We start from the raw sequence: 14,712 nt of genomic DNA on the forward strand, positions 1-14,712 counted from the left end.
AGAGGCTCAAAACATCAAAGGTCTCACTTAAGGTCATACATCCAAGGAGAGAACTTGGTCATATTATTATCAGAACCCTGAAAATACATTTTTTCAGTTTTGGTAATGAGTCAGATACGGGACATCTACTTTAGAACATGAACAAATGACCACAGCAGTCTAACCTCCTAGCTTGCCATCTTGCTGATAATTGAGTTACTGATCATTGTCTTACTGATAATTGAGTGAGAAAGGAGAGGATTCTATGCAAATTGTGTCTGCTTTACATATTTTCTTTCCCTCAGCTGGTTTCCGTCCCACACTGGGATGGCTCAGAGTTGTTACTTGCTGTATTTATGATGTGGTAATTCTAGCTGATTGCTGCAAATCCACTAAGCTGCAGCCTTTAGAGAGGGAAGCTGCTTAGAGTTCAGGGATTAGACATAAAATCATAGTTCATCCGCTACCATAGAACTGGGCAACTGGGGTAGAAATGCTGGATTCGGAGACATCACCCAGCCACAACTCAACAAACAGAATGGAAGCATAGCTTTCCATACAGCAGGGGCACAGCTGGTGGGAGTGGAGCTCTCTAGAGTTTCCTTTGCGATGGCCTCTCTCGAAGACTGAAGGAGCTTGCAAGGAGCATGCAGCATTTCCTTTCCTCGCTGAAGCACACAGTTAAGTCTTGGCAGCCTGCATATTGGGACATGGGACTGTTTTCTTGTGTCGCAACTTGGTCATCAAGAGCCAGTATTTCCAGATAAAGCGCCACTGTATGTAACAAAGCTATTGATTTCAAGTTTCCTGCCTTTATAGAAGAAATCAACATTCACATTGATGGGTGATATTCTTGGGTCCCTGCCCTAGCCACGCCCACTCCCATAACCTCTGACCCGCCCATCGCCATCTTGGGACCCCTCTCTCTCTTTCTGCTTCCTTAGCGTGCACACGCGTTTTCTCTATCTCTCTCTTCTTTTATCTCTCCTCTCTCCTTTTATCTCTTTTCTCTGTCTTTCTTTCTCCCCCTTCCTTAATAAATACTTATGGCTATTTCCTGTGTTTACGCGTCTGTTACCTGCCGCCACCGTGGGCCAAGGAAGCCCTCCTGTAGCCGCCCTCATGGCGGGCTCCCTCCGCCAGCCCGCCCGGGGACCGTTTGCAGCAGCTCTCTAATCGTTTTTTAAGAATAACAATGGGAAAATGGAACACTGAGAAAATCCACAGCTTTCTATATCAGGGTTCCTAAACCACCTCCTGCTTGTTTGTCCCAGTCTCTCTCTTAGTGGACAATGTCTTCATTCTCGGGGACATTGCTCCTGATGTATCTCCTGTGTTAGAAGCTCTTCTGTTATCTGTCAGCAAGGTTTGGGACATTTCCTGGATTCTGGTAAGCCAAGGAAGGGCATCCTAGTCCTCGAAGACAGTAGTAGACCAAAGTGGAGCAACTGCTGCATCCCAGTGAGCACCTCTGTGTCAGTCATGGTCCCAGAAAAGCAGTTGTTTGCAGTGTGTCTGGGAGATGCTCGCGTATGCTTTATCCCTCTGAACTACACTGCTCCATCACAGTCCTTGAACAGGACCTGAACAGGTCATGACCCACAGGAGCCTGGAGGAGCCATGGCTCTAGGAGGAGACTCAGAGGATGTCCACAAGTCTGGACATGCCTGGAGGAATGCTCTCAGCACTCTCTTCCTAGGCAGCCCCAGGGAAGCTGGCCAGTGAAAGACTCAGTACTTGGATGCTGTTTGTTCTCAGATGTTATGAGTTCCCAGCTCTATCAGGAACCTGTGTGGGCAGATGTACCTCTTGCATGGGCTCACAGAGAAGTTAGGCTTATGTTTTGATGAACTGCAATAATTGTTCCTAAAGAAAACTTCAACAATTTTAACTCAAAATGTATTCGTCTGTAATTAATTTACAGGGTAATATTATTGCATCATTTGAAATATTCAAAAACTAAAGCCCACCAAAACTCTCTCTCACCTATGTTTAAAATCTATTATTACCAATTAGGTCATTTTTGCCAGTTTCTTCAACATATTTGAAAAACTAATCTGCGTGATTTTTTGCCAATTTGAAGAAAGAAATATTAAAGAAAAATAACAAGAGCAGTGGACCAATATACACCTGCTTTCATGAAAAAATAGCATTTTTTACAATCAAGAGTCCCAAGGATGATAAGGTTTTATGCCTAGATACCCAGCTCCACACTGGCTACTGCACTGGGCTTTCACATGCTGAGAACACAGGGTGCTCTCCCATTGAAGACCTCTAACAGTCTGGTAAGGAGGCCCTTATCTGGATGTGGGACTATGGAGAGGAGAGAGATAAGAAGATCCTATAGATAATGTGGACTTCTACCTCAAAACCCAGGTTGAGTTTTGCGGTGGTGAGGAACAAAATTTTCTTTTTCTCTAGTTTTAACTTATTAAAACCTCAGGCATCACATGTGGTTGGTGGCTGCCATCCTAGACGGCTCAGCAGTACTGTACACCAAGCTGTACCAATTAATGCACGTGCTCAGATTTTCTACTCTACCCTTCTAATCAGCCAAATCACACTCGACAGCAAAACGGAGCAGGGAAAACATTCACTTCCTCCGGTATAAAATGATAAACCAACTGGCTGCCTCTCATCCCATGCTCAGGCTTCTCGGGCCCTCTGCGTTGAGCCTGCCCCACTTTTCTGTGAAGATTCATCAGCTCATGTGTTTGAAGCAGAATGGGTGGCACTGAGCAGGGCTTATCTGTAAATCCTTGAGAAACTTGCAGGAGGAAATTTCCCCCGTTTTCTCTCCCTTACACGAAGCATCTACTTTAAGGCCATTACACATAAACTTATAATTAAAGCAAAACACCACCATCGGTCTAGGTTGTCTACCCTTTATAACCTTAATACAAGCTCATTCAATAAAAATGAAATGGGCATTGTTGTGAAATCTGTATTAGATTCTGCTTCTGAACATACAAATGGTCATTTTCCTCAATTTGTTACAATAATTATCATATATTTCACATAAAGTATATTTTTCAATGTTATAGATTTTTTTCTGAGCTCATCCAAAATTTCCAGACTCAATATAATACATGGTCATTTGAAAGCCAGTGCTCGCTAAATTGTGCTGGATAAAGGTGTACTGCGTAATTTAAAAATCTTTCCCAGCAAATGACACGTTAGGTTCAAATATAGAACTTAATGTCAAGACCAATTCATCTTCAGTCACATCCTCAAAATTACAGCTTTCTAAATAAAAGAAATAAAACTTCATGGCTGAACATACTATTCTAAATGGAAACTTATATATCACTATTAAAAGTTATTTTTCTTGCCTAAGCAAACAATAGAAAGGACCAGCACTCACATTAGGACAGCCAGATTCTAGTATTCCCGGCATCCTTCATGATAAGATAACTGGAAAGCCTTTTATCTCCAGGAAAGACTATTGCATCTAACTTAGTCTAGAGGACAGCAGCTCTGTCTTATCAGGGGTCCAACATTTCAGCTCATTTTCAGCTTTTATTATCTCCATAGTCTGAGATGGAATTTAATAGATGGTTGGAACAGCTATAACATGACATTAAGCAAAGAACATGTCAGTGGCAACCATGGCCCCAGCAAAGATAGGAGCTCCAAAACATAAATCAAAGGAAACAGAAGAACGTCTTAGAAGGAGAGAATGGCAGTGATCCTGTACATCTAAAACATTCTAAATGCCTCAGGGAGGCTAAGAAGTATGGCTTGCTAAAGATAATGATGCCCCCTTAGCAGGCCTTGCTCTGCCTGAGAGCCTCGTACGCTTTTCTTAGGTAATGTAATGGCCACTGTGATGCCCGTCTTTCCAAAAATCACATGATTCGCATATCAAGAAAGATGCTGAGAGTGAAAATATATTTTAACTCTTAAAGGTTCTACAGATTTAGCTTATATAGCATACTGTTAGATTTCAGGTTTCAGTTGGAGCACCAAATGCAGCAGATATTAACAGCCAAAAGAAGTCTAGATTCTATATGCAAATCACAAATGCAAAGAAAGGTATATAATTTGGAATAGACTTTAATTTTTTGAGCAGTTTTGAGATCTTAGTAAAAGATGTGCAGAGAATTCCCTTGCACCCACCTGCTAGGCACGTGGAGTGATTTCCAACCAACCAGTGTGTATAAAAGTTGTCCTACTAAGATGGCTTAGAGAAAAAGCATGAGGCATTGGGGGAGTCTGCACTGTGATTGGCTACATCCTGCCTTAACAGGACAGCAACCTCATTTTAAATCAAAAGGGGGAAAACTTGTTGGAATGATGGAAATCACATGATACAGCTATTATATGGCACATTGATCTTGGTCAGTGAGCTCAGGTCGGGTCTAGCCTGTGTTCCCAAGTTTCATCTAAATAAAAAGCACACTGGTGTTCCCCAGAGAGAATGGGGAAGAACTACAACTAGACCATGTTCCACTCTGCCCAAGAAGACGTCCCTGAAAGCTCAGGGGGCAACAGGGAAAGCTGTGGTGGGAGGCAGTGAAAGTCCAGGGACTGAAGAGGAGGTACACCAGCACATCACTGAGGCAAGGCTTCTCCATCGGAAGGTCGGCTAGCATTTGACCCAACATTGTTCTATCAGGACTGGAGATTCAGAGTGGATGACTACATAAACCATTTCTGATCAGAGATTACAGATAAGCCAAGGCAAGCAGTGACTATGAAACTTTGTTAATTCTTTATGCTTTACAAATGCATTCTGTATGTTGTGTACTATGCTGGGTACAGAGACAGGCAAGGTAATACTTCTGGAACTAAATCTTGTGATGAATGAATACAGAGGCACCCAAGGGACAAGTTCTGTTTTAGATTTTTGGTCACACTCTATTTGTCTTATGAACTTGTATCTCATTTTCTCCGTTTCTATTCATGCAGTTTATCTGCTTACAGCAACACTATACAACTTGTAGGTTATGTCACACTTGCTTGCACTGAACTTTGCCACAACTACTTTAAATAGTGGCCTACTTCCTCAGGTTTTTCGCCTATCATGGGAAAGGGGAACTTGTCTGTCTCTAAATTGATGACGCCAGTTTCCAATTCTGGCCATATCTGATTATTTTAACTGCAGGTCACTTCACAGGCAGCAGGTCAGTGCATAGTTATTAGAGTGGTTTTCTAAAGGAATATGAAATTCTCACGGCCAACTGATGATTTATAGTGCATAAGAATCGGGAGTCATTCCGACACTGGCCAGGAATACAATGATTGGAGATGTCTGCGAGAACCCTTAGTTCAAGCACACCAGTAAGTAGTGGTAGGGTATTAAAGATATTCAGAGATGCCTGTGGCCTTGCTGACTGGCTAACACCAAAGGTTCTGGCTTCATTGGTATGGCACACTAAAGCAGATCAAGTTGGCTGGATAGTCATTTGAAAATTCCTAATCTGTGACCGTTCCCCTGTCCATGATTTCATTTATCTGGGTACATGAGCCCTGTCACTGCACTGAAGGAGACGCTCATGTTCCACCCCTTATCCCGCTGCTGAGACTTGATCTGCTTTAGAAGTGCAGCTGGATAAAGCTGACTCTTGGGGAAGAGGCTAAAGAACAGGTCTCAATTCTCCCTGTGCCCTGGTGAGAAAACTCATGTAACACAGCGAAGGAGCTTTCAGGGAGAAGCTGCATTCCCGTTCCCAGGAATTAATTCTCAGCTTAGTCTCCTTCTCACTGTGTGACCCAAGTAAAGTCAATTAACCTCTCCATTTCCCATCTGGCTTTAATGATACATTTATGCAGGTAGCTTGATATTCCCAGGCGGAAAGGCATGCATGTGTGAGTACAAAGGCTTTTATAAAATAATGTGCAGACAGATCTCCGTCCTGTGCTGAATGCCCTGCCTAATTCCAGGGCAGCATTTTCAATGGACTCCCCTGTCTCCCACAGTTTATTAGTGTGGGGTGATAGGCTCTCCTCCCCCCCCTTTTTTTTTAACAAAACATTGGCAAACGATCTACTATGGTCTGGGACAAGACTGTTAAATTCTGTTTAGGTTTCCCTGGTGAGGTTTTGAAGTAATTTACTTCTTAAGCAAAGAACAAATAAATTAGCCCTCGGCACTAAAGATCTGCTTTTTCTTTCCCCAATTCTTGATAAAGCTTCTAAGTGGTAAATGGATACTATATCAATTTCACTCTGCAGAGGAGCAGGCAGTCACAACTGTGTGTACAGTGAACCCCTGAAAAGCAGTGGCTTCTCATTCACCAGAACAAGCCCAAGCCTGATCAAATTGCCAGAGTAAAGGTATTGATGCAAATATGGCATATGAGAGCAAAATTTCTACTCAGTAAAGAAATCTGTGCATCTGGGAACTTTATCTAAAACAACTATGCACTCACCAACATGGCTGCCACTAGTCACTTCTACCCAGTACCCATCACCAACATGGCTGCCACTAGTCACTGCTACCTGTGCCCATCACTAACATGGCTGACACAAGTCACTGCTACACAACTCCCATCACCAACATGGCTGCCACTAGTCACTCCCGGTGTAGGAGGTCCTTCTGTCTTTGTGTTGCTTTCATTGGTTAATAAAGAAACTGCTTTGGGCCTGCTGATAGGGCAGAACTTAGGTAGATGGAAAAGACAGAACTGAATTCTAGGAGGAAAAAAAAGCAGAGGGAGAGACGCCATGGAGCCGCCAGAGACAGACATGCTGAATCCTTCCTGGTAAGCCGCTGCCATGTGGCAATATACAGATTAATGTAAATGGGTTAAATCAAGATGTGAGAGTTAGCTAATAAGAGGCTAGAGATAATGGACCAAGCATTGATTTAATTAATACAGTTTCTGTCTGGTTATTTCGGGGCTAAGCTAGCTGGGCAGCCAGGAAGAACAGGCGGACCTTCTTCTTGCAACTAACTCCTACCCAGCACGTCTTCTCTCTTATTAAAGAGCTCTGGTTTGACTGGGAACTCATGATTACAAACAAGGAGAACAGTGAGATCCGCTGAGGCCAGTCAAAGCTCTTCTAGTTCTGCTTGGAAGATACTTGGTTTCTAATGTCACTGGTGACATAGCCCAGTTATGAACAGTGAAATGGATCAAAGAACCTGCTTGAGGATTTTTGAGAATTATTGCCATCATTATTTTAAACAAAACGGAATAGCTTTCCCTGCCTCATACCCATATGTGACACCAAGACACCCGAAGGTGCACCATGAAGGACAGTGGGCAGCCACATAAGATGACAGAACAGCATTGTCCTTGTGGGTCACCTCTGTTATAGTTCTACTAATGCCAGCAGCCAGCATTTGATCCAATAAACAAAGAAAACTGGCTTCTAAAAAGTACCTGCAACTGCAATTTAAAATACACGATCTGGAGGTTTTCCTATAGAAAACCCTGTCTGTTCCTTATACTTTAGACATATCCATAGGTTGTGACCTATCAAAACATTATAGGTGGTTTCAATAAATATTTCCATCATAAAAGTTTTAAATATATCCTACTGTATGAGAAATAAAATTCTAAGTAATTTTATTTCTAATTTCCAATTAAATAAATCAATAAATCCATATCACTGCTAACTTACACATATTTTATTATTTTCTAATTCAAAAGCAAATCACATAGAGATTAGGTCCCTCATTGAAATAGTGATTGGCAGATATGAAAATTAAGGGAGAAAAAGAACTGCTCAAATATAGCGGCTAACAGATAGAGATTGGCAAAATACTGAGTTCAGGTTCTGGTTCACAGTCAGTAATAAGTCATAGGCATAAAACTAATCGTTTATAACATATAAGACCATGTATCTGAGAAGAAATAATGAATTTAACTCCTACATATATGAAAGTATTCATATTTTTTCAGAAGTAGTGATTTAAATTTCGTGCTTATGGCTTAGAGAATTTTGTATAGAAACACGTGTCTGGAGCACCGACAGGTATCACAGCAGGAACTGTGAGTGGCCACCCTGTGTTGGGAGCACAGGCAGGTATCACAGCAGGAACTGTGAGTGACCACCCAGAGGTTCTGGGTTGGCCTCTCAGAAGTGTTTGAGTCTTTCTTTGGGGCAGGTTAAAAGCTGGGCTGGGGATATCTGCTTCTGCCATGACAGTGTGCTTCTACTCCTTCCTGTCCTTAGAGTTTGCAAAACTAAACGCTCACAGAAGTGCAGGAGGAGGAGGAGCCACCAGTGAATGACAACTGCCACTGGCATCTAAAGGAAAATAATTAATCAGATTAAACAGTTAATGAATTAGAAACATTGACATCATTTCTGCAGGGTTGGATTAATTGGAATCAATTCGAATAACATTGCAGTATAACAAATGTTTGGCTGTGAAATATGGGCATGCAGGAAAGCAGCCTGTGTGCGGATTCAGACAACAGAGGAGAGAAGAGGACAACTGAGAACTGCCAACAGCTCTGCTGGTAACACTGTACCAATTTCTTAAGCTTGTTTTTAAGTCAAAATAACATTTTACTGATTAAAATAGGCAGTTGTTTCTTTTCCATTTCTTCTCTTATAATTCTGTTAAATGTTCTTCCGGATGAAGTTCCAGCACAAAGAGAAACAATTCCTTTTCAGTTTGTGGCATCTCCCTCATTTCATCAGTTTTGGTTTTCTGAGCATGAGTTCTGTAACTCACAGTGACCCAGGTTCTCCAGGAATACCCCTTCACCTGCTACACTCCAGCTATCATTGTGGCTCCAAAGAGGGGGCTGATTCCTCCCACCCAAATGTGTCAGCATCACACCCTAGGTGTGTGTGGGGGGTCCCAGGTTGTGTTTGAACCTCTCTCCACCAATGTATGCACACACACACACACACACACACACACACACACGCACACACACGCACGCACTTAGAGCTCCACCTTTGTCAGACAATCTCACCCCTTTCTGGTCTGACTCACCTATTTCCCTCTGTCATGATCACCACACAAACGTCCCAGCTAGAGGGCAGTACTGTCCCAGAACGGATGAGGTAGAGGGCACTGAACTCAAATTCCAAGGCTGTTTTTTTTTTTTTTAAATAAAAATAATTAGCTTAGCTATATCCCATTCCATTTGGGGATCTACTTGTAGTGAAGACTATCCATAGTTTGTCTGGTTTCAAATGTAAGTGAACCTCTGGTATCCAATAGTTAGGATCCTTGGGGCCAGAGCACTCGGTTCTTTCCCAGTCTGAACGTGTGTGCTGGCTCCAGCTTTGCCCATCTTACTACAAGAAATGGGTGAAATTCCCGCTTGCCTGTCCTACCCTCTCCCCTGTCCTGTGTCCTTCCATCCCCTCTATGTTCTTCTCACTGCAGTTTCTCCCAGCAGAGCCACAGTTAGAAATTGGAGAACCTACCAAGAGTCACTAAAACAAGCCTAAGATGTCCTGAAAACTCAAGACGTCCAGCACATGCACCGGTCATGCCCTCTATGTGTATGCCTTATCTCTTATCTGTATGCCCTGTGACCATTTCTAGAAGCTGCTTCTTCTCAGAGTGCTGTGAATCACCAAAATCAGACTTTATAAATGCCTCCTCTACCTAATCCTAACATAGTAACACGCACACACACAATATATATANATATACACGCCACGATCTATGTGCTTTCCTGGGTCACTATGTACTGTTTTCTCTTTGTCTTTTCCCTTAAGAGGCCACCAAATAAAACTGATCAGCACCATGGAGAGCACAATGAAAGTGGGTGGGCAGCAAAAGTCAGCGGGCAAGAGTTCTGAGGCATGAGAAAGCTCAGGCAGGGAAAAAACTGCAGGATGAGAGGTGGAGGTGAACCCAGCACTGGCCCAGCCTCTGTTCTGCAGACTCTGGACCTGACTGTGTTCACTGGCTTGGATGCTGCAGCTGCCAGGAGATGAATCTTCCGTGGAGGCCTCCTGGCAAACACTGAGCAAGATGGAATGCAGGCATAACTGCCACGTCGCTGTACAAAATACACCCCAGAAAGACTTCAAGAGACATGCAGTAATGTGTTCAGAATCATGGTTGCACTCTCGAATCTCTGAAACACTTGACAGTCAACATGACAAGACACAAAGAGGGGACAATTGCATCAGATGTTGACATTAGAAAGGAAGTAAGCTTAGATATAAGCCCAAGACTGCAATTTATTACAAAGATGTGCATAGCTTCCCAGGCAAGCAGACTCCTGACCAACAATTAATCTGCAGCAAATATTAAATTTAAGAATGATTACACGTTTTAACTATATTTCTGAATAAATTTCCTCACATAAATTTTGCCTAATCTATAAACCAATTTTAAACAAAATCCATCATGCCAGGCACTTTACATCTTATTCTATTTATTGCACCATTTCTCATCAGAAACCTTTTAGCTTTAATGCTATTCCGAGGCAGACTATCTCATTAGGGTGGCAGAGATAAAGTTCTTTTTGAGATAAAGTAATTATAGTGATTGTAGGGAAATATCATCCAAACTTCTTGGCTGCAGTAATCTCCCGGCTTCTGATTAATTTTAAGACTAACAAACTGAGTGCAAACAAAGAGATTCTAGTGGTGGATAATGCCGGTAACCCTGGAGAGATTTGCTATGTGTAGCTTTAATCAGAAACTAAGGTGTTAGTGGGCTTAGCAGGCAAATATCCCAAGGCAGTATGTGCACATAGGCACATTCTCCTGACTCTTGGCTGCATCTGCTCTGTCTTCCGAGTGCTATTGGAGACAATGACTTGACTCTCTAAATACCTTTGGTATATTTGAAGCTTATTTCCAATTGGATAAGTCAGTTTCTTCCCACCATACGACGTACTTCGTCCTTTTCTTGAGGAAACCGACATCCCCTAGGATGTGCGCAGTGCTGAGAGTGATGATGAGGGTGGATGTGATGCTTCACACTCAATGGAAAGCGATCCCATTAGATTAGACTAGAGACTGGCGATCTGCAGGGAGTCGAGGGGATCCCTCAGAGCAAAAGGGCCCTCCCTATCAGCAGCTACTCTAACTAAAGTCCCCCGTTCAGCCAGAGCATTCAAGGTCTCTGAGACTGCTTTGGACAGCAAGAGCAGGTCCTAGGAAAACTGTTGAAACAGTGGCATGAGTCATTTTAAATTACCCATTTAACCTCTCAAAACTACAACCAGAAACAATAGCAATGCACAGGGCAGCTCCTGCTGTGCTCGCCCCTATCTCGTTCTTGCATGGCCCCAAGTGGGTAATCTTTGAAGCAGTGGTTGGGAAATTGAATGCCTGCCATGTGTTTTCAATCAGCTGTGCTCACTGCTTTCCAACGAGCACTCACACTTCTAAAGATGATCTCCATCTAGTTGATACCCTGGGCAAGGTCACCGTGAAATGAAAGGGATATTTTGTTTTGGAAATGGTAGAGAACCTGGTGTGTGAGCTGATTCTCAACTCACTTGCAAGGTCATGTCAAAACCTCAGACTCCAATTTCCCCTTAGGACAGAGATGGCTAATGTCCAGCTTCCTTGTCCATTTATTAGGGGCAGCACATGAAAGGTGAAGTGTGGTTTAAACCAATGTGTGAACGATCCTTTGCTGCCACATGTCCAGTGTAGGTAGAGTTGAGGAGAACTGGCATCATTACTGAATATCTAATAACGACAAGACATGTAGAGGTGACCACAAAGACATGCTACAGGCCACCACTCTGCAGACAGGGTTCTCTAGACAAGAGAAATGAACACATGTTCAAAAGTAACTCAGCTAAGATGATTCTATTTTTTCTCCTTCAAGAATACTTTTGCAGATATTCTTCAATGAACCACACACACACTACTTGATTGCAATTGGTCACCTACTTATGATATCATATTCTCCAATTTTTATAAACAGAGAACATTGCATAAACTGTTGAATTTTATGAAGAATTGGAAAATGAAACCAAACAGGTGACTATTATTTATATAGAAATCACCCTTCCTGACCTGCAGGATAAGCAGCAGTTCCACTGCCTGCCACTGAGTGCATAGCTGTCCTGTGAGAACTGTCATTTCAACAACAGACCAAAGCATCGGAGCTCTTCTGCTGTGGACCAGTTCCACTACCTCTGAAATACAGTTGAAGAGGAACAACACTGGACTCTCTTGTTTAGACACTTACCACTTTGTAAATGTGTCACAAAAATCAGAGGAAAATATAGATAAGGAACCCAAGTAGGGAAACTATCAAACTGTTGCCAACACATCATAATAAGGCTTTAAAAAGGGCGTGGTCCTACGAAGTCAATTATGAAAGCTCAGAAACAGAACCGACATTCAACATGAACTGCTTTGTGGTGCACAGGTAAGAGAGAGTGAGCTGATGGCAGGCTGTCAGACCACGTAAAGCACACAGATGGAGTGGTGCACAGCAGACGGAGAATTGGAGCAGTGATGATCACGGAGGACATCTCAGGCAGGCCTGGGGACAGCAGGCGAGATGGGGCGGAGTGAGACCTCTGGACTGACACACATGGCTCTCGGAAATGGTCCTGGAAATCATAAGCTGGGACTTCCTCTTAGAGGAAGGTGAAGCTCCGAGAAGCTGAAATCCTAGCTGCCTCTGATCCAGTGAGGTAGAGAGAGCATCTCTTCTCTGAAAGGAACCCGCCAAAACCTAGATTTTCACAGCAGCTCACAAACAAACATACACACAAGTAGATAAAATGTGTGTGGACGGTGACAGAATGATGGTGGAAAGAGGTTGACATTTTTAGATGTGTCCTGAATGCTGTCTTAAGCATTCTTTATATTGACATAATCTCCCTACCAAAGATACATCCTGTCATGTCAGTGAAGAATTGTCCCCAAACTGACAAAGGCAGGACACAAGGAACTGGCTGTGCTCCAGGGACACTCTGGCTCCACAACCATTTTTCAACCAGACGCTACAGTGCCTCTCTGACTCTGACTGGATCCTTATCTCATCCAGGCTCTGGTCATCATCAGCATCCTACCATGGAGTGTCTACCATGCTCGTCTTTGTTTGGATATATGGAGACAGAAGCCACAAGGTTTTGCTATTTTTCTGTTGGGGTTTTATTTTTGTTCTCTATTTGTCCTCCATAAAGCACATTTTTCAAATGACAAATTTCTTATAAAATTATATACTTATGACTATCTTGATTAAAATCAAAACAGAACATTCAGCTACTGTGGGTCTTATTCTATAGCTTGCTGTCTATAAGCCTGTGTTACAGTCTGAGCCTCTCCATGCCCCAGCATCTTTCCCTCCCCTGCCGTCCCAGACCTAACTACACACTTTATCACCCGCCTGAGTTCTGTGTGTTGTCTGTATGGTCCTTAGGTGTATATTCATTTGTATGGAGAAAAAGAGCAAACTATCCTCAGAGCTTAATATAAACAAAACAGTCTGTGTTCACACTCAGCCTGCCTAAACTCTGGTTTTCATGGGTAAATTCCCGGGTCTCTTTAAGACTCAGCTTTCTCAAATCAAACATGGGGTTACTAATGACACTTAGAGGGATGTGATGCAATAAATGATGCAATGCACGAAGAGGTCAATCGCTCTTGCCGTTTGCATTAAGACACACCAGGAAGGAAGGACACCTTCACCACTGGGAGCCATCAGGTTGAGGACACACAAAGAGGCCATGTGTTGACTTAAGAACAGCAAAGGAGAGGAGGAGGTGGAAGAACACTCCCATTGGACCCACGCAGCCTGCTCTGACGCAAGATTCCTGTTCAGTGAGCCTGCTAGAGAAGGTCTACCGTAATAGCTTCAGATCAAATGATATGGCTTCTCAGGGGATTTCATTATTTAGTTAAAAATACTGTATCTTAGGTAAACACTGAATCACAGGTTTGAGGAAACAGACTCACGGTTTCTCCTTTATACAGTATGTTCTCAAGATCTTAAGCAAATCCCCAAATTCTCGTTGATGAGAACTTTCCCTGACTCCCTATCTCCTGCGCAGTAAACTCTGAGCAGCCCTCTTCACTGGGGTCTCCTTCTGGTACTTGGGGTACTTATCCCCAGCTGAGCACTGACTCCCTTGGACTTTGGGCTTCTCTGCCTTTGCTCTCATGGCTGTGATAATCAGATGTTCCAAACACTACTGCCCTATGCCTCATCAATACCAGTCTACTGTAATACCCGGAATAGCTCCTGGGGCAGACCAGACTGGGGTGGGAAGAGAATAAGAAAAGACAAACTCAGGGAGACACATAGACAGGCTGGACTATGTGTGGACTGAGATCTCTGACAGAGAAGATTCAGGATCCTGGGAGCTCAGGGTGTTTATCATATACGTTGCACAGAGTGGGTGGGAGAGTCATTGTATACAGCTAAACGTGGAGGTGATTACATACAGATAGACAGGGAGGCAGGGCAATGGTGCACAGCAGATCGAGGGAACAGGTTTATTCTGGGTAGGAGCAGTCTTCAGGTTGTAAATATCCGGGGATGGAGAAAGCAGTTGGAGACATCTTCTGTATACACTATCAACATATGTACATGGACAGAAAGAGACTTTACTGTCCTTCTGCGCCTCCCCATGAACAGGAAGGCTTTGACATTTTCTAGCAGGTCTGAGGCACTGGAGTCCTTGACATGGCCAGCTCACGTCAACAGCACACGTTCACGCAGGACTTCACATGTCACATGGAACCCTCTCAGTGGCTGCTCTGATATTTTCTATCAAAGGCTGAGAGACTTTTTTTTCTCAAATGAATACTCGGGCTCCAGCAGCGATCCTGCCCGTGTCCATGCACACAGCTACGGACAACAGGCACGGAGGAGGTGGCCCG

The 14,712-nt window shown here is 43.2% G+C and overlaps 1 protein-coding gene across 2 annotated transcripts in view; it reads right to left on the reverse strand.

Annotated features, from left to right (window-relative positions):
- Positions 1–14,712, reverse strand: part of Prkn (parkin RBR E3 ubiquitin protein ligase) — a 1,135,485-nt gene that overhangs the window by 686,722 nt on the left and 434,051 nt on the right. The window lies entirely within an intron of this gene.

Source organism: Alexandromys fortis, unplaced genomic scaffold (assembly GCF_014885135.2).
Source record: "Alexandromys fortis isolate MF-2015 unplaced genomic scaffold, M_Fortis_MF-2015_v1.1 scaffold_23, whole genome shotgun sequence".
Classification (NCBI taxonomy): domain Eukaryota; kingdom Metazoa; phylum Chordata; class Mammalia; order Rodentia; family Cricetidae; genus Alexandromys; species Alexandromys fortis.